General features: G+C 43.0%; 1 protein-coding gene across 3 annotated transcripts in view; it reads left to right on the top strand.

The window, feature by feature from the left end:
• The first annotated feature begins 7,866 nt into the window (after window positions 1-7,866).
• Window positions 7,867-19,891, top strand: part of ABHD6 (abhydrolase domain containing 6, acylglycerol lipase) — a 41,725-nt gene continuing 29,700 nt past the window's right edge. The window contains exon 1 of one of the 3 annotated variants that reach the window (XM_074957686.1): window positions 7,867-8,071. The gene's annotated coding sequence lies outside the window, so the exon portion shown is untranslated. Of the gene's footprint in view, window positions 8,072-8,234; window positions 8,371-8,852; window positions 8,889-19,891 lie in introns of those variants that run through there. The other 2 variants (XM_074957685.1, XM_074957687.1) reach the window with 2 other exon arrangements.

Below are 19,891 nucleotides of genomic sequence, written 5' to 3'. Positions count from 1 at the left end.
GGTGGGGGAAAGACTGTCCCGAAGCAGGGCTGGGCTGGGGAGCCTGTCCCAGGCAGGTGAATAGATTGTGGGGAAGAGCCTGCTCCTGAGCAAGTGCTTATTGGCTTTGGGCGTGGCGGCTGCTGGGCACCCAAGCTGGTTTCCGAGAGCTCGCTACAGGGGGATGCTTAGGTACGTCTACGCTGCAAAGAAAAACCTGAGGCGCTGGTCTCAGAGACTGAGTCAATTGACTTGGGCTCTTGGGGCTCGGGCTGCAGAAATAAATACAGCAATGTAGACATTTGGGCTGGAGCCTGAGCAGTGTGGGAGGGTCTCGGAGGCCAGGCTCCAGCCTGAGAAGGAATGTCTACACTGCTATTTTTAGTCCCGCAGCCTGTGCATGCGGCAATTGACCCAGGCAATTGACCCCCTTGTGGAGGTGGATTACCCTGAGCGCTGGGAGAGCTCTCTCCCAGCACTTGCGGGCGACCACACTCGCACTTCAAAGTGCTGCCGCAGGAGTGTTCCCGCGACAGCGCTTTGAAATTTCCAGTGTAGCCAGGCTCTAAGAGCATGTCACATGTCAGGGCCCCTAAAGCAGCCCTCTGGGTCATTGTTAAAGCCCTGTGAACACTAAATTTGACAAGTTACTAGTAGGAGTCTAGCCCAAATGGTCAAACATGGTGGTTGCTAACCACTTCCCTGATCAACTGCAGTAGTCTTATAACATGCTACAGCATCTACATTAGATGAGGAAACCATGCCTGAAATCTGACGACAGTGCTTAACCACATTGTGCTTACACACTATCTTAATGAGAATACGGAGTAACGTACACTGGGATTCTGGAGCTTTCTCCACACCCTCTTACAGAAAGTCTTTCCTCTCTGCTTTTTAGCTGCATGAGGGAAGGAGAAAATAAAGCATTCACTCTAACGGGCTGACAAATTATGGAATCATTAAATTTGAAATTGGTCTATATACTGTACCTAGCAGAAATATTTTCCATTCCATACTAAATGTGGCAATCTAAACAAGACAGATTTGTGCCCTATGCCACAGAAACCCCCTTCCATGGCAAAGCCAATGCAGTTCAATTCTTTTTTTTTTTTTAATGGCTAAACAATTTACAAAGCAAAGAGTAGAATCTGATTGAGTGAATTGCTCTGTGTATAATTGTCTACAACGCATACACATACCATACATGACAGCTTGCTCTACAATAGAAGCTCTCAAGACAAGTCTTAAACATTACTAACAAAGTTAGTTCAGCTAAGGGGGAAGTCAATAGGTGGAGACAAAGCATTCCAGGAAGTTTTTGCAGTCTACCAAATTGGAACATATTTGCTTACTGCAGTTACAGTGATCTCTCTTTCTCATCTTACATGGAAACTTACACATTCAAAGGGTACATGTCCCATAACTGCAAAATACTATAGTAGCTTTTATTTAGTGAAGATGTAGTGTCCTTAAACAGGGAGAAAGCACAACTTTAATCTTTCATACCTAAACAACATTGAATATATTCAGAAAGCATTTTCATATTGCAAAGAAGCTTTTATATGAATTAAGCTCACTGGCTCAGTTTCCTGGAAATACTGGACAGCCATTTCTGACTTTGTATACTTAAAGTGTGTTACTTTGATTAAAAAACATGTACTCCTAATTGGATCGTAATAAATCATTGACTTCCATGTTCACTGAGTTAGCAAACTTAGCAAATACGGCTAAAAATTACTTTCAGTCCAAGAAGCTTTCCTGGGCTGGTTGTGATGAAAGATTCTCCTTCTGTTGAAATATTCTGGACTGATCTTAGAGCGTAGCCAGGAATTTAACTGAAGCTGTGAGACAGTTAATATAGGACTGTATCTGATTCATTGTTGCTAGGATACAGATAGACAATTTGAATTTACCAGAAATATATCTTCACATAACAGAAGAATCTTATTTTCTTTAGACTGATAGATGGGTTAACCATGTCCACAAAGGCCATAGAAATAACTCAGACTCTCAGTGCCCAAACTGTTCCCCCTATCTATAGGGAAAGCATGGTCCAGTGGATAGCATGCTAGCCTGGGATTCTGGAGACCTTGGTTCAGCTTCTGGGGAGACCCTGAGCTTTTCTGTGCCTGGGTTCCCCACACCTACAAGATCTCTATCAAGCATTCTTACAACTACAATACCCACCTGCGGAAGTGAAGAAACAGATTGATAGAGCCAGAAGAGTTCCCAGAAGTCACCTACTACAGGACAGGCCTAACAAAGAAAATAACAGAACGCCACTAGCCGTCACCTTCAGCTCCCAACTAAAACCCCTCCAACGCATTATTAAGGATCTACAACCTATCCTGAAGGATGACCCAACACTCTCACAAATCTTGGGTGAAAGGCCAGTCCTTGCCTACAGACAGCCCCCCAACCTGAAGCGAATACTCACCAACAACCACATACCACACAACAGAACCACTAACCCAGGAACCTATCCTTGCAACAAAGCCCGTTGCCAACTGTGCCCACATATCTATTCAGGGAACACCATCACAGGGCCTAACAACATCAGCCACACTATCAGAGGCTCGTTCACCTGCACATCCACCAATGTGATATATGCTATCATGTGCCAGCAATGCCCCTCTGCCATGTACATTGGTCAAACTGGACAGTCTCTACGTAAAAGAATAAATGGACACAAATCAGATGTTAAGAATTATAACATTCATAAACCAGTCGGAGAACACTTCAATCTCTCTGGTCACGCAATCACAGACATGAGGGTCGCTATCTTAAAGCAAAAAAACTTCAAATCCAGACTCCAGCGAGAAACTGCTGAATTGGAATTCATTTGCAAATTGGATACTATTAATTTGGGCTTGAATAGAGACTGGGAGTGGCTAAGTCATTATGCAAGGTAGCCTAACCCCCCCCCCCCCAAGACGTTCTGGTTAAACTTGGATTATTGCTGTGCACATTGTAAGATGAGCTATTGCCAGCAGGAGAGTGAGTTTGTGTGTGTGGTTTTTGGAGGGGGGTGTGTGTGTGTGTGTGGGGGGGGGTGGCGGTGGTGAGAAAACCTGGATTAGTGCTGGAAATGACCCACCTTGATTATCATGCGCATTATAAAGAGAGGTTTCAAAGAGGGATGGGCTATTACCAGCAGGAGAGTGAGTTTGTATGTGTGTCTGTGGGGGGGGGCGGGGGGAAGGGTGAGAAAACCTGGATTTGTGCTGGAAATGGCCCTCCCTTGATGATCACTTTAGATAAGCTGTTACGAGCAGGACAGTGGGGTGGGAGGAAGTTTTGTTTCATGGTCTCTGTGTGTATATAATGTCTTCTGCAGTTTCCACAATATGCTATGCATCCGATGAAGTGAGCTGTAGCTCACGAAAGCTCATGCTCAAATAAACTGGTTAGTCTCTAAGGTGCCACAAGTACTCCTTTTCTTTTTTCTTTTCACCAGTACAATGTGGGTAAACAGCACAGCCCTATCGCAGAAAGGTGCTGTGAAGAGAAATACACTGAAAATTGTGAGATGCTTAGATAGGACAATAAACTGGGGAACAGGGGGACGGGGGGGCATATCAGTACCTCAGATAGATATATGGTCTGGAATTGCCTCCCAATCAAGATACTTCCAAAGCTTTAAATCCTACAAAACACAAACTAGGTGAGGAAAAAATCCAGATGAGAGCATTCCTGTGTTATGAGAAGTCACTTCCAGTGAATTATAAGGAGGCTGTGGGGATAGGGGGGCAGATAGGGAAAGAGCAGAATGAATTGAGACAGATCAAGGAAGAATGACAGACTGAAAGATCTGGTGATCAAAGGCAGTGTCTGGTGAAGATGCTGAATCTACCTTGTCACATGCAGAGATTGCCAGGTAGCTGCACTCGGCAGATGTGCCGCCATCTTGCTATTCCTCCTCTGATACAAAAAGTTGGCTCCAGGGACAGACCACCAGTATGGAGAACTGCAGGTGGAGTTAACCAAATTTCCTCTCCACCTTTGGACTGAGCTGCAAGGGAAGATAACTGACTTTTTTAATCTCCTTCTTGATTCCAACAACTACCGTTCTCTGCCTTTTCTCCTCTTTCTCCTTCTCCCACTGTCAGAACCTTTTCTTTCCTCCCCCTTTTAGTATTCCCACCAGCTCTATCTTCTCCTGTTGCTCTTCCCTCTCAAATCCAGACCCCACCTCTGCTTCCTCTTACTCTTTCTCTCTGGTGATGGCTGTCCCAACCCTGGCCCTGCCTTAGTCCTCACCCTTTTCTCCCACAACTTTCCCCACCATCACCAGGGTACCTCTGGTCCTTCCTCCTCTAACCTCATACCTGTCCCCACCCTCACGCTCTCCCCTCCTCCTGTTTACTTTGGAATGCTCAGAACTCCTCTTCATCTCCCACTCTCCCCACCTCCTGGCTCTCCCAGAGAGCTTCCTCCTCCTCCTCTGAACAACACTCCATCTCATCTGCCCCGTCCATAGCACTGTGATCTGTTACTCAACTGGCTTCCCCCTTCCCTATTCATATTAATCTCTGACTTCAACTCTGGCTCTTCCTAGCATCACAGACCCCACCCCCAGCAATTTCAGTTTCCATAGTAATGTCCCATCTGGTCCTCAGCCTCCCTCCTCCTTGTGTAAGTGTTGCCTCTGCATGTGGTCTCTGGAGTGCTGTGGTACTAGGCTTTGCCCTGAAACAGTCTTTGGTGGTGCCAGGTGCACCATGCTTAAGCAAGTGCTGCAGCTGTAAAGCCCTAAAGGCTCCAGCACCTAGTGCATCTCAAATAGCACTCTGCCAGCTGCTGTCAATGTCATGCTCCTCTCAGCGTGCCCCCCCCCGCCTCACTCCCCCAGTGTATTTTAGCTTACGTTGATTAGGAATCTGTTGAACCACTCAAATGAAAATAAGTGTCCACACAGGGGCGTGCACTGGTTTAACTAAAGCAATATATTTTAGAAAATATTTAAATTAAACTAGCACAACTTTGTCATGTGGAGAAGGCCCTCAAGTTTAACTAGATTTTATCCACAATGAGACTTCAACCCTTATTGTGTCTTAATAATCCCTTAGCTTCTTTCAACTAAATCTTTTAGGAGGGACTTTATCACAAGACTTTTGAAGTTCCAAGTAAACTTATAACCCCTAGATATCCCTTATCTGTAAGGCTAAAGTTTTTGTTACAGATATTTTTAGTAAAAGTCAGGGACAGGTCATGGGCAAGAGACACTGAGCCACAGATGCTGACTTTTACTAAAAATATCCCTGATAAGGGGTAGGCGGGTTCAGCACCCACTGCAGGTGGGGCTCCTGGGTCCCCTACCGCTGCTGCGTGTGGGCGCTCCGGGGTCCCCCTGCCCGTGGGGCTGGGCTACTGTGGGGTCTCCTCGCCCCTGGTGCAGCTGGGAGCTGCAGGATCCCCCAACTGCTGGCTGTAGCTGGGCAGCTTCAGGGTTTCCACTGCCCGCCATGGCTGGGCAGCTGCGGGGAGTCTTCTTGCCAGGGCTGGAAGCTGCGGGGTCCGCTGCTCCCCACGGCAGCTGGACAGCGGCAGGGTCTGCCAGCCCCCTGCTGCAGCTGGGCAGCTGTAGGGTCCCCACGTCAGGGTGGGGGCTGGGAGCTGCAGCCCCAGGGCAGAAAATGTCATGGAAGTCACAGATTCTGTGACCTCTGTGACATAATCGTAGCCTAACTTATCTGCTATTTGATTAGCTTTTTCAAGAAGTCCCAGCAACCTAGAGGAGCTCAATATTCCTTACATCACAGAAGCCATGATCACTTGACCCAATTAAGTCACACTAACCCAAGTATTTAATTTATTCTGTATTTAAGTAAATTCTCCATCAGTTTGCCCGGTACTGAAGTCATAAAATGATTTATACTAAATAACAAATTAATATTTAGCATTCATGTTCAAAGACCTCTGCAAACCTTAACAGAATAACAAAACAAAAATAAAAGAGTGGGGTCAGGTTCCCTGGTCTGCATTTCCCAAGATCTCCATTGGCTCTTTTTTAAAATAATAGGTACCACATTAGCAACTTTCCAATCAGGAGGAACAATTCTTGTTTTTAAGGTAACTTACTTCCAGAAATTATTTAAAACCCCATGGGAGGGAAGGGAAGGCAAGTTAAACAGAATTAATTACGAAGCCTGAAAAAAGGAGATTTTGTAGTTGTGAAGTGGAAATGGAATCACAAGACTACCCACTAAGTAAAAGCATGTAAAAGTTTCCTTCTGCTTTATGTTATAAGAACTGTCTGACAGCCCGGAGGAACATATGCTGTATCTCCTTTATGGGTGCTGCAGCATGTGGGCTGGGATACTCTTGAAAGCATCATGACTCCCAATACTTCTGCTAGGTTGGGTGATTTGCACAGCCCCAATGCTGGAGATGTGCTAAAAAGCCCATATGAGCTCTGTGCATTCAATATGAATAAATAAGTAAATAAAGCAAAGAGGAAATTCTTTTTGAAATGTAAGATACCGTTAAGCTTGAAAATGCCATTTTCTATTTGCCAGTTTTGAGGTTCTGCAAGTGGCAAGCTGATTTGTTTGTGTTTTGCATGGATCTGAAATGGATATGGTTGTTTCTGTTTCATACTGTCATAAATTACATCTTATGTAAAATACTATCAGTTAATGTTACAGCAACTCTGGGAATAGAGTTCATTTGGTTTCTTCCAAGTCATAAGAGGGTACAATTTATTTAATGACAATTTTTTAAAGAGGTTTGTTTGTTTTAAAATACAGATGGAACAGTAGCTTTTTTACAACAAATATAACGGGGGAAAGTTTTTCCTATTCTAAATAACAGGTTTAAGGCAAATCACATTTCAAACTTCTAACAGTGGTCCAGGGAAAGGTGGCTAACAAAGGATTTTTTTAACATTAGGTTTATGCCCTTTTTTGCTGCTTGTCTTTTATTTTAGAAATATTAGGAATTTAACATTGAGACTTCCCTGGTTTTATTGGAGGGCCACTGGAAGATCTAGGAGATGTTCATTGTGAGCTCTCACACGGCACCTGAAGGGATGGAAGAGTTGAATCTTTTTAACAAAAATTTCCTTCCTTCAAAATGTTAATTAGTTATGGAAGTTAATAATTACACTTTCCAAAAACAAAGAGTTTTAAGCAGTCTGGCTAAAAATCCCTTCCTCTTTCAAATAGCCAATTTTCATTCTCTTGGGCCCGACTCCTACAAAGCTTTAGGCATGTGCTGAATTTTCTGCACTGTGAGTAAACCCAGATCAAGGGCGTGATTTTTGTGATGTGATCATGGCAGTGTTTTCCAGCCTAGACAGGACCCAATGTTCTAATGTTAAAAACCAAGCAGGGTTATTTTAAAGTTAACCCAAACTTTACAAGTCTTTAGATATATAAAAAAGAAAGAAAATGGCAAGTGCCCATTGTGCTTTCCTTTGTGGAAATGCTGACAGACTCTTAATGGATATTTTTAAGCATTTAGACTCAGTATCTAGATTTTCACAAAATCGAATATTAATAGAGATATTTTATTTTTTTTAAGTTAAACAGTTTATTACTTTATTGTGTTTACAAAAGGAGAATCTGATTGGGAACAGGATCGTCTACTTTCACTATTCAAAATAAGCAAAATAAAACAAAACCAAAAATCCCCCCCCCCAGAAGTATTCATTGTGAAAAATAAATTAGAAGTTTCACTATTCATTGCGTTGTATAACCCTGAACTTTTATTACTCGCACAGGAAAGGAAACCTTTTCATACAGGGCTTTTGATCTGCCAGTGTCCCTTTAATTACAAGAGTATAGCTTAACTCAGTGACACATAACGGCGGATTTATTGCTTGCAGAACAAGCCCAGCTGGGGCAGCCTCCCATCAGCTTTGCAGCAGCCTGCTAGTGGCGGTGCCCAGTATGATGTCATGCCACTTCTGCTGATGACGTCTGTTCAGCTCTGGAACAAAACAATCCAAATGCATACCCAGTGCAGCACCAGGGACCCTTAATCACGGCCCCCCTGGGGTGCCCGCCAAGAGCCGGTCGTCCGTATCTGTGCGCTATGTCCCAGGCAGGCACCAGCCCGTGGCTAAGGGGGAGCAGCTCCAGACAACGGGGTATAGCGATGGAGCTTTATGCCATTCCATTGGCCCGGGGGGCAGGGCGGGCTGCTGTTCAGACTGAGCCCGAGCATTTTCTGTCGGAGGGGGAGGCTCCCGTGCTCCCTGCCTTTAAGGTGCAGGGACAGAGAAAGAGAGAGAGGAGCAGAAGCAGCGCGCGCGGCAGTTGCGCGGCTGCAGCCCGGGACAGCCGCAGCCGAAGGAGGCGTCTCGAGCGGAGCGGGGCAGCTGCTGCAGGGCCGGCCCCGGGGTGGGGACGCCGCGGCGGCGGCGGCGAAGCCGGAGAGCCCGGGCGGGTGAGGACGGGCTGAGCTAGGAGGCTGTGCATGGAGGTGCCGGGGAGGATGCTGCTGCTGCTGCAGCGGCCGGGAGGGGAGGGGACGCCGCGGCGGCGGCGGCGGCGGCGGCGGCGGAAACAGCTGGGGGCAGCCTGGCTTGGGCCGCTGCCGGGGCTTGAGGCGCCGTGTCAGCGATCGGGGCGGGGAGGGGAGCTGCCGGTGCAGCCGGGGGGCAGACCCCGGGGCGCCAGGGTATGTGGTCTCTTCTGAAGCCCGACGGGAGCCGGGCCTGGGCAGCGTGTGGCCACCCGAGCCCACATTCACCTGGCTCCACCCAGGCACATAGAGGCAGCGTCCCTGGCCCCCTGGGTCGGCGCCGCAGTACAGTCGGACTCCGCACATGCATGTCCTGGACCTGGTTACTCCGCAGAGGCGGAAAAGGTCCCCTCAGAGCACTTCGCCTAGCAGCAGCCACGCTCCTCCCCAGAAGTGGCTGGCTTTCGGAGGGTGCTGTGATGTGACCTCACCCGCGTGTGGTCTGTAAAGCGCTTTGTTGTGCTAAACCTTGTCAACCGTCATTACTGGGGCAGGGGGCGGTCGCACAGGAAAGGTGGAACCAGATGGGATTCTATTCTAGAACATTGTCCCTAGCTGCGATTTCCTGAGTCAGCATGGCTGTTCTCAGGAATTTACCAAAATTCTGTGAGAAGCTAACACCATGTTTGTCTGTCTGTGAATTTGTATCTGTGATGGGATATCACTGGTGTTGCCAGACTGTTGAACAATGTTCGGTGTTTCTTTTGTTGCTTAAATTGTGGTTCTCACAAGAAGGGCCTGTGAATTCTTCAGTGCCCTAGCCTCTCTTGTGGGCTGCAGGGATTCACTTGGTCATTCTCTAAAGTGGGTCTCAGGAATTGGCTTACTGAAATTTTTTAAAACAAGATTTTTGCACAGATCCCTGTGCCACTTCAGATATGAACCTGACGTAAGACTGTAGGCATTGTAAGTAAAATGGTTTACTGGTGAAGTTTGTTGAACGCTCTCCAGCCATCAGAATTACAGGCACAGAATGTTTAAGCTTGCAGAAGTTTTAAACTGAGTTAAAATATTTATTTCAGAGAGCATTGAGCACAGTGAGTGGGATTTCTCTTGACATTATAGGGCATAAGGCACATTCCTATCTGGGAGAATCAAAAGCAGTTTGGGGGATTGTTTTCAGTTGAAAATTCCTAATCTGTTTTAATACGGGGGAAGTCTGTTGATGTACTCAGTATAAACCGAAGTACTTACACATGACCTCCTGAGCACCAGTGGAAACAACACTGAGCTTCTTCCATAACAGAGTAGGATATGTGTAATGCAGAATTTTCATCTCCGAGATCTCAAAATTTGGGCCAGGATTTAAAATAATGTGTTTTAGTGTTTCCTTTTTGAAAAGGAAGAGTTGTTACTAATCTGTGATTTAAAGGGGAGGGGGATTTTGCTGCTTTATGATCTTAGACTTTAATGAAGGACAATGCCAGATTGGAGGAAGGCTAGGGGAAATTTCTGATGCAGCTAAGCTGACCAGATGTCCTGATATTATTGTGACCATCCTGATATTAAGGACTTTATTTTATATAGGCAACCTGTTTCCCCCTCCTGATTTTTCACACTTGCTGTCTGGTCACTAGATGCATCTGAGAAAACTGATATGTCAGGAAGGATTTGTTAGTTATGTATTGCTTACTGTACTGTGTCTGAGCCATTACAGGCAGCTTCATTTTAGAAGTAATGGGACAGTTTCATCAAAAGGGAGTATGTGTGTTGTGTATATGTATGTCTTTCATATTTTAACAAATCAGTGGATCTTCGTGAGCACCTATACAGTTCTGGTATTTTAAAAAAAAGTTGTTAAGTTCTCACTGTAATTGTTTTTAATTTGAAAGTAGATAAATAGCCACCGAAAAATGTCTCTATTGATTTTTAACATTGGAAAAGCAAAGTGGTATCCATGTCTATTATTTTGAAGAACCCGCCTTCTTCCAAAATGAAATTCTATGCGTATCAGATGGTGTAGTATAAATGCTACTTTGATCAATGTCTATACACTTGGAAAGAAATTCAGAATCTGGTTAGGTTGGAGCCATTCTTTAGATTTATTAGGGGAAAGCATATAATCTCTTCCCCCAACCTTTCACATTCATATCCTCTCATATATGAGCAATGATAACTTCAGATATACAAATGAAATAAATAGGGAAATTACGCAACTTGTGTACACCACTTAAAATGTGTCTTTATACATGCTGATGTGTACGCATATACATAAGGGATGGAGATTATTTTTGGATTTGGAAGAAAGAAGGGGACTATTCTCTGTGACTTTAAGCCAGCTGCTTTGTTGGAATCACAGCGAGTACCAGTTAAGCTTTTCAACGGTGTTTTAACCATGCTGTTGACAAGTACCAATAATCAGTTGTTGCTGTGTTTTGATAATTGATACTAAAAAACAGGGATAGAAACTGAACCCAAATGACCTGATTTCAGTTTGCTTCTCTTGTGTTTTACAAAGTAAAAACAGGTCAAAGATACAGAGCCTGTGAAACATAGAAAAAAAATATTTATTCATCTTGAAGCAGTCTGTAAATAAAGTCTAACAGTTGCTTTTCTTAATTCCATTCCTTTTAGGACTGGATTAAGCAGGATAGCTAAGTGGCTCCTGGACAAGCAGTTCCCTCCATAGCATTTCAAATATTAATAGATCTTAATTTACATTATACAATTATATGGCTTCTGAAAGACTGCAGAGCATAGCACGTGTGTGAAAAGTCAGAACAGCTGGAATAAATTATAGCAGTATCAAAATGGTACATCAAATTATTTCTTATATATATGGCATTGTAAGCAGAAGATGGTTTCAAAGAGAAACTTCAATTTTTCTTGTGTTATTAGCTAGTTCAGGTTGGGGTTCTGGTGACAGACGCTCTGCTATTATGGTTTATCATAGCCTGAAAATCCCTCAGCGGGGTCTTACATTTGTATTATGTTGTTTCTTCTCTATTAATATTTCAAGTAAAAATAAGATGGATTTAAATTTTTTGTAACTTTCAGTATTTTTAATTTAAAAATCTGTTGCTGTGTAAGTCAGAAATTGAGTGCTCTGGAGCCAAGTAACATTAAGCTAAATATAGACTATATCCAAAATTATTTTGATTTTTACAGACACAGTTCTTTACTGATAATGGCTACGTTAAAGTTCAGCGGGCCTGTTTAATGAAAATATATATGTGATTTCTACAGAAAGAAAGTCCTCCATGACCTTGCACAGATTTGTGCAGATGGACTTTTTTCTTCCCTTGCTGAACTGGGCCCTAAATTCTCACCTACATTTTTAGCTTCTGAATTCAAAAATTGTTTGGTATGTCAGTACTCCTAGTGGCGTGTATTATCCTCTGTATGCGAAACACCATTTCATCAAAAGGAGTTTGCCTTGTAGGTTATGTAACTTTCCCCGAGACACATTGTACAAAAATTGGTGATACTAATGAAAAGTATCAGTGCTCTGTGCATGCTGCTCTGGTACTTCACTGCTTCAGATTTGAATTTCCCCGTCCCCTACTTGGATCTCATAAACAATATTAAACTAGTTCAGATTAATTTAGTTTTGGTGAGGAGGCATCTCTGTTTTAATTGTGCCACAGAGTGTGCTGTTTTTGAAGCCTATTTGGGGTTAACTTGATAAAATCAAAAGAAACATTTGAATTATACCCCAAGAATTCTTTTATACCAATTCACATGCCAGCAAGAAACAAGACAGACTATAGACAAGGATTTAAAACTCATTCAGACTAACTAGTCAGTCTTTTGGCTGAGTGCTGCTGACAGTGCAGTTATTCTGCCATACTCAGTAAGTGGCAGCTTTTCTACTTCTGAAACTTAACATTTTTACATTTGAACAGGTTATTCAGTTAATTGAGTTCAAATGGGGAATAATGATTTATGACCTGACGAATGCTTGATTATAAATTTCCTTGCTCTTCCTTCTGCTGTTGATAATTATTCATTAGATTATTTTGGACGAAGGGGCTGTTGGGTAAATTCTGTGGGACTATCTGGAACTGCTCTTGAATGATTTAAATCCTGTTTCACCACCTACGTTACTTCTGTCACTCACTTACATGCTGTTTCTGGCAGCAGTAAGACATTTGGGATGACAGGGTTTTATTTTGAATCCCTTTCTAGAGAATGCTTTAATCTTAGAGGCATGTGGTCCAGTGGTTAGCTCAAATCTGGGCAGCAGCACTCATAGGTTCTAGTCCCAGTTCTGCTGCTAGCTCATTGTAAACGTCAGTGTTTTTCCATTTTGCATATGGATGTCATGGTTACCCACCTTGCATTGGTATTGTATTATAAGGTTTGCCTAATTAATGTTTAGGAAGTGCTTTGAGGACCTTGCAAGGAAGGCACTGTAGAAGCCCAGAGTGGTGTTTTTCTCCCATCTGTTGCTATGCAAACAACACTTGGTTACAAAGCTCTCGTTGGGATAATTTAGCCTTTGAGAACAGATTGTGATCCAATGACGTGCAGCTTTTAATGAGTGCAAGTCATGGGTTTTGGCTTTTGTTTTAATTTAGTTTCTGACAGAATCAAAATGTTGCTTGTTGTGTTTCAGTGATGGTTAAATTAGCATCCTCTTTTTTAGTTGTGTTGCCTTTTTAATAGCAGTAATATTATTTTATCTTTTGTTAAGAGCTTAGGTGTTACTGTGGGCTAAAAAATACAACCTGACCAAAACCTGAGGTGGCTTCTGAAGAACGAAACAAAATGCATCCTTTCCCTAAGGGACAAGTTTGCTGCTTTCACACTCTTCCTGGTCCCTGCTGGCATGGCATGTGGTGCAGGAAGCCAAGTTTGCTCCTGCTGTAAAATTTTTGTTGTCTTTTTAACTCTATCCTTTCTTTAAAACAACCCACAACACAGTAAACAAGACACTTTCTGGAGGGTAAAAGACATTTTAAGTAGCTTGCTAGTCTGAATCAGTGCCACCTGCAGTTTGGGGATTGATTTGAAGAATTAATTTTCTCTATACGGTTTTGCTTGTATGGTTTTATGCTGTCCTCCTTGCCCCTCCCAGCATACGGGGTGTGAGGCAGGGTGAAGGAGTGCTGGGGTTTGATAGTTCTTGCCTATTGCCACAGCCCCAGATGGCTGGGGAGAGAACCACCCTCCCCAGAATCTAGGGAATGCAATAGGTACTGCTGGGGGAATCTGTGCCACTGCATGTGCGCAGAATTAGTGTCCCCCTCAGATTTATTTGCTTTCCCACAGAAAAATGACTTTCTGACAGGGAAACAAAGGGAAGCTGCAAGCACAGTCATGCATCACTTCCTAGGAGAGCAGGTACATCATTTCACGCACCCGGAGCAGCTGGCAGAGAGGTAAATTACTGCGGGGCTAGGGACTTTAAGGTCAGGCTTGACAAAGCCCTGGCTGGGAAGATTTAGTTGGGGATTGGTCCTGCTTTTAGCAGGGGGTTGGACTAGATGACCTCCTGAGGTCCCTTCCAACCCTGATATTCCATGATTCTGTGACACCCCAGCCAGTAGCTTCTGCCCTGAGCCGGGATCAGCTGCTGGTCCCAGCTGGGCTGTAGGCAGGAGAGGACAGGACTTCCTCTTCCCCTGCAAGGAGTGTCTGGGCTGTGTCAGAACCCACCCCCAGAAACCTCCCGCAGCTGCAGGAAGCTCAGCATCTTACCCTGCTTCCTGCCCACATCGCTCCTCAACTGTGGGGGGAGGGGTCAGTATACGGGGAGCTGCTCCCCCATCCACCCAATGCCCATGTATCCGGACCTCCCATACCCAGACACCCCTGCCAGGCCTCACCATGTATATCCAGAACTCCCCTAGCCCTCCATACCCGAACCCCACCCCACTGAACCTTAACTGCTGCATCTGGAGCCCCCCTGCATGCAGACTCCCTGCCCTGGACCCTTACTCCTGCACCCAGACCACTACCCACTGAGCTCCCTCCACTCAAACCCCCACCCCGTGCACCACCCTGAGCCCCACATCCAGACCAACAAATAGCTCCACCTCCACCCCCCCAAGCCTCACTCCCCCAGCACCCAGACAACCCCGCCCCCCGTACTGAGACCCCCACACCCAGATCCCTCCACTGAGCCCCAAACACCTTCACCTGGAAGCCCTGGCAGAGTCCCATTGCCCCTGCACCCCCCCCCCCAAAAGCCTGTGTGCATCCAGATCCCCCCACACTTAGACCCCCCCACTGAGCTGCCTGCATCCAGATTGTCCCACACAGAATCCTCTCACACCACACCTGGATCCCCTGACACTGAGCCCCTCCGCACTTGGATAGTGCCTGGTTGAGCCTGCGTGCCCACACTTGGTGCGCGTGGTGCAAAGGGGGGCCCCAGGTTGTTTCTGGGGCAGGCCCAGGTGCTGCATAAGGGTCAGGTGCAGCCTCACCGCTGAGTCCGTGTCCCAGGGGTGAGGGGCCTACAGGGTGATCTCCCTCCTTTGTGCAGCCAGTGGCCTGGGCTCCCCACTGCCATGCTGGAGTCTCTGCACTTATTTATTGACAAATAAAACTTGAAGAATTTTAAAATATTTTGTGCAGCATTTTTAATGTTTTAGCCCAGAATGCTCTTAGGAGTAAATAGGATGGATTGATTTAAATCAAAGAAGTGTAAATCACTGATTTTAATCAGCAAGCAAGAAACCTATTTTTAAGCCATCGATTTAAATTGTGTACTTTTAATTTTCCTAAAGCAAGTTTGATTCTCATTGGTTGGTAACCATTAAAATATGTTGGTTTGCAACTAAATATAGCTTTTACACTAAATTTGGTACTTCTTTTTGCTAACCAGGAGCATACACTATTTAATTTATTACACATTTATTTAAGCAATCAGGGATTTGGAGCAAATCAAATTTTTGAATTGCTCCGCTCCAGCTCCACTCTGGCACCAATAGTGACTGCTCCAGCTCTGCTCCGCCCTCCAACTCAAATGAATTTTTAACTAAATAAAAAAGTGCATACTGTAATTTTGAAAAAACATTATTTTTATTCAGACTTTTAAAACAATTTAAATGTCAACAATGATACAAACTAGAATCATTCATAATTCATTCTGTAAAAAATTATTGCAGCAGTCAAGTCGTCTTTCATAGCCTGCTGCAAATCATTTAAAATTAACTTTAAAGCTGAAAGCAGTCACTGTACACGAGCTTGAGTTGTTGGCATGCAATTCTACAGGCAGCCTGAATTCAGTGTGAGTAGCTGTGAATGGCCTCAAAAACAGACTTAACTTTTAGCCTACCAATAGACTCCATCGCCTCACAATCTTCCCAAAAATTTATCTCGACTAATGCTTCATTACAATTATGAATTGCAGAAACTCGCCGGCGTCTTTCTTCTTTATCCAGTTCCTTTTCGAAGGCGTCATCTTCTGAAGAATTGGTGCTTGGATTATCTCCATTTCACTGTGATGGTTGAAGACGTCTCGGGGTGGACGCTCGAACAAGTTCAGAGTGGAGATGGAAGTTTGAGAACAGCCTGCTATTTCTGAAGGATGTGAACTTTCTGAAACCGCAAATTCAATTGTTGATGACTCCTTTTGTTGTGTTTCATTTTCTTCACCCTCTTTCACTGAGTTCAAATGGAGCAATAGATTTTGTTGTTCGAGTCGTCGAGCAATATCAAGGAGCCTTTCCTTTGTCTTTGTTATTTCTCTTGAGCATATTTCTCTTGACCGTGGGTCAACATAAACTCCAGCAAGGAAATTAATATTGTCAAAAAGCTTCTCTTCGCGTTTCTGCACAGAGGATAGAATTCCTTCTGCAATTTGTCCACCATTTTCTTGCAAGAATTTTGACAGTTTTCGCCATTCCTTCGTTAAAACTCCAGGGGTTACATCGACAGCTTGAAGATTCACAGTTGTTTGGTTTGGCTTTGCCAAGAGGTCTCGCAGGTTCTTCACTTTGTCCCATTCAGCTTTTGTTAACTTGAGTTCTCTTGTTCCAGGAGCAGCCACTTGTTCACAGTAAGATTGAAAAACGAGAAGCCGATCAATCATCGCAAATGTTGAACCCCAGCGAGTCACAGTGTCCAGTGATTGAGTTACCCCATGTAGATCAAGCAGAACACTTTGAATACTTGGGGTTCGTAGTTTGACAACGACTTGTTGAATTTTTGCCAGAAATTTCTTTGCATGTTCTTTGTTCAGTCCATCCCAGATTGCCAACTGAAGAGTGTGAATACCACACCTCATCAGTTGGACTTTTGAGTCATCCTCATGAAGCCATGTTGGAAGTATGAGGCTAGGGTCATTAACCCATTGTGCAGCAGCATCCATGTTGAGTTCGATTTCATCCATTCCTTTAGTTCCTTCATCAGGCAAAATAGCTTCAGTTCTGTTCACATCCCTGTTCTCAGAGGTAGAAATGGTTTCATTGTCCTCGCTGAAATTTTTGACGGCACACGTCATGTTTGCTGCATTGTCAACGCAGACGCTCAACACTTGCATTTCACTGATCCCAAATTTTTCTAAAATAGCTTTTACTTTTCACGTACAAAGAATTGTGACTCCCTTCAGTGTCGATTTATGTCCAAGGTTTTTTACCACAGCTTTATCTTTTCCTTCTTCGTAGTACTGAGCATTGATTACAAGGAAATTTCTGTTTCCACGGGTTGCCGCATCCATTTTCAGGTAGCACAATTTTTGCTCCAAAGCTGTCTTGAGCTCTTTGCGACCAGACTCAGCTATGCTGACAACTAAATGACGAACTGCATCGTGCCCCGTCGAAACGCCAAGCTGCCGACCCATTTCACCTACAATTTTTTGGAATCCTTTGTTCTTTAGCTTGAAGGTAGTGAGTGGTGTTGAACTCAAGCAAACCATTTCCATCAGCCCTTCATGGAAAGTATTGGCATCCATGGTGACTGTAACCTTTGAGGACTTCAAATATGAGTCAAGTTTTGTTTGCTCAATTTTGGGTTTCTTTTCAGATGAATCTCCGCAAAAAATCTTTTCTCCAGGAGTTTTCAAAGAGCCAGATGAACGTCGTTTAGCAGCGTCCGCTTTCTGTTTTGCCTCATCTTCCTGGTCCTTTTTGTAACCAGAGCCTCATAGTTTTCAGGATGGTTACGTTTTACATGCTGCCAAAGTCTGAAACTTTTCACAGCGCTTGCTTCACTTGTCTTGAAGCTACATGGTTTGAGCTCGCCATTCACTTCCATTTCCACCTTGCACGTTGCCAATTTCGTCTTTGCTTTTCCCCAAAGCCCAAATTTTGGCTTTTCAAATTCAAAAGTAAGGACGTCGTTGAGATCCTTTTCCATAAATCAGCTATCAATCATCAGGAGCAGATTTGATTTTTTTGTTGAAGCCATGGCCAAATCTTCCTGTGCTGCTACCGCATCCCAGTGTTTCTTGTTTTGATCTTCGAAAAGCAATGAACAAAAGCATTACATTTTTTTATAATATACCTGCTTGTGATATCTTAACCGCTTAAGGTATTTCATTTTTGTCCAGAAAATCCAAAATAAATTCGATCTCATTTTCTTTTTACACAAAATTATTATTAAAGTATATTTTAACATTTTAATGAAGTTTTAATGAAGTAAGAAGTATTTTTAATATACATAATTAATATAATTTTTTATTTATAAATTGCAAGTTAGTTTTCCTTGTGAAATTTTGCTGTAAAAATATTTGAAATATTTTCCAAGTTTTTAATTAATATCTCAAAAACGCTTTAATATAGATATATCAATGAAATTTGGTATGTGCCGTAGCGCTAGTAGGTGCTATCACTGTTCTACAACATTAATTGTTGGGACGTAACGAGGCTACACGTTACAAGGTTGAAAATAAACTTTAACAGGAAAGCGGATTCAAATTGCAAGCACAGTCCTTTTAGTAAAGAGAGCAAATGTTCAGAAATATGTTTTTGCTTCATCAGCCTGAATGGATTATACAAAATAGAACAAATAACAGGTTCTCTCTTGTATAATGTTTCCAGCCTGATGAAGGAAAAACCTGTTTCTGAAAATTTGCTCTCTTTACTAAAAGGACTGTGCTTGCAATTTGAATCCGCTTTCCCGTTAAAGTTGATTTCCAACGTTCTGTCGTACAACATCATTCAAATAAAATTATTTAAACTACAGGCGTCGTGAAGTGGGGGGAGTGAGCCAATTTTATTTAATATTTTTTAAATCTTTGACTATTTAACAGGTACGACCCTGGAATACGATTTAATGCTAAAACATGTATTAAAATGGTACTCTTAATTTATTTTGTATAATTAACTGTTTCTGAGAAAACTGTTTAAAAATTTTAATCTGCTTAGATGCTTAGAGTGATACAAACAGTTTTACTTATTACTTATTTTTCAACTTTGGAATCATAAATTTTAAACGTAATAATAAATATTAACCAAAAATTATTAACTTATTAGGGAACATAATATTACCGCTCGTAGCCAGGGGCAGTCGACATCTAGCCTTTCTTGAAATATAAAATAAAAATGATCAACCGCCAGTTCGGGTTTAAATAATTTTGGATAATGTAATGTGGTAGCACATACTAACACTAAGACACAGTCATAATTTCATTACTTTTTGAGATATTAATGAGCAATTAACTTTTCATCACCTCCTTGAAGGGACTGTAGCTCCCTTAGGAAGAATTTTAGGACGCGTGTTAGTTTTTTCTTAAAATGACCTAAGGATTTACCCCCAAAGTTGTGTTGGACGTTTTCCAATCACTCTGGGTAGATCACAGAAATCACTCCTAATTTACGCAAAAATGTTTACTGTATATTTATATGCCTGCTGCACGCGACTTTTTCAGTAAATTTAAAATGACAAACAGCGCTACCAAAAGACCGTCGAACAGATAACATATAAAATAAGTCCGTCAGAGTGATACGGGAGCATGTACAAATGAACAAATGTACTGGTAACGGGAGCCTGTGGGAGAAATGAGCTTACGTGGTTAATATCTCTTGCGATATCTTAATGTATCAATAAACAAAAACTTTTTTTGGGGGGCAATATACCTATTCGTGATATCTTAAACGTTGCGTCTTGCATCGCACTTTTCCGTAATTGCAGCACTCAGCGCGTCTCGTTGATCAACGCTTACAAAAGAAGTATCAATACATACTAATCTAACTATCTAACTAATCTACACGAGTACGTACTCGCCTAACCTTGGCACAAGGGTGGGAGCAGTCTGCAGTGTTGCTGGATGTCTGATAATTATCTGATTCTTTAATAAAACATATCTCCAAAAAAGTTTGTAATTTTGTATCTGTACATTAAATCTTGATTTTGGCCGAAGTGAGAATAACTGTGACATTACGTAAAGTGGTAAAGTAGATGTTAATATCAGTTGCTATACAATCTGAAACTTTTTGGCACTTTTAGGACTTTCTTGCTAAATATCATTCCTTTTGGATTGAAAATGAAAAAAAAAAAACAACTGGAGCAGTGGAGCAGTCAAGATTTTCTGTGATCCGGCTCTGCTCCA

This window comes from Natator depressus, chromosome 7, assembly GCF_965152275.1.
Source record: "Natator depressus isolate rNatDep1 chromosome 7, rNatDep2.hap1, whole genome shotgun sequence".
Lineage (NCBI taxonomy): Eukaryota > Metazoa > Chordata > Testudines > Cheloniidae > Natator > Natator depressus.
Note: the sequence above shows the minus strand (reverse complement) of the source record. Positions and strands in the feature narration are given on the sequence as shown.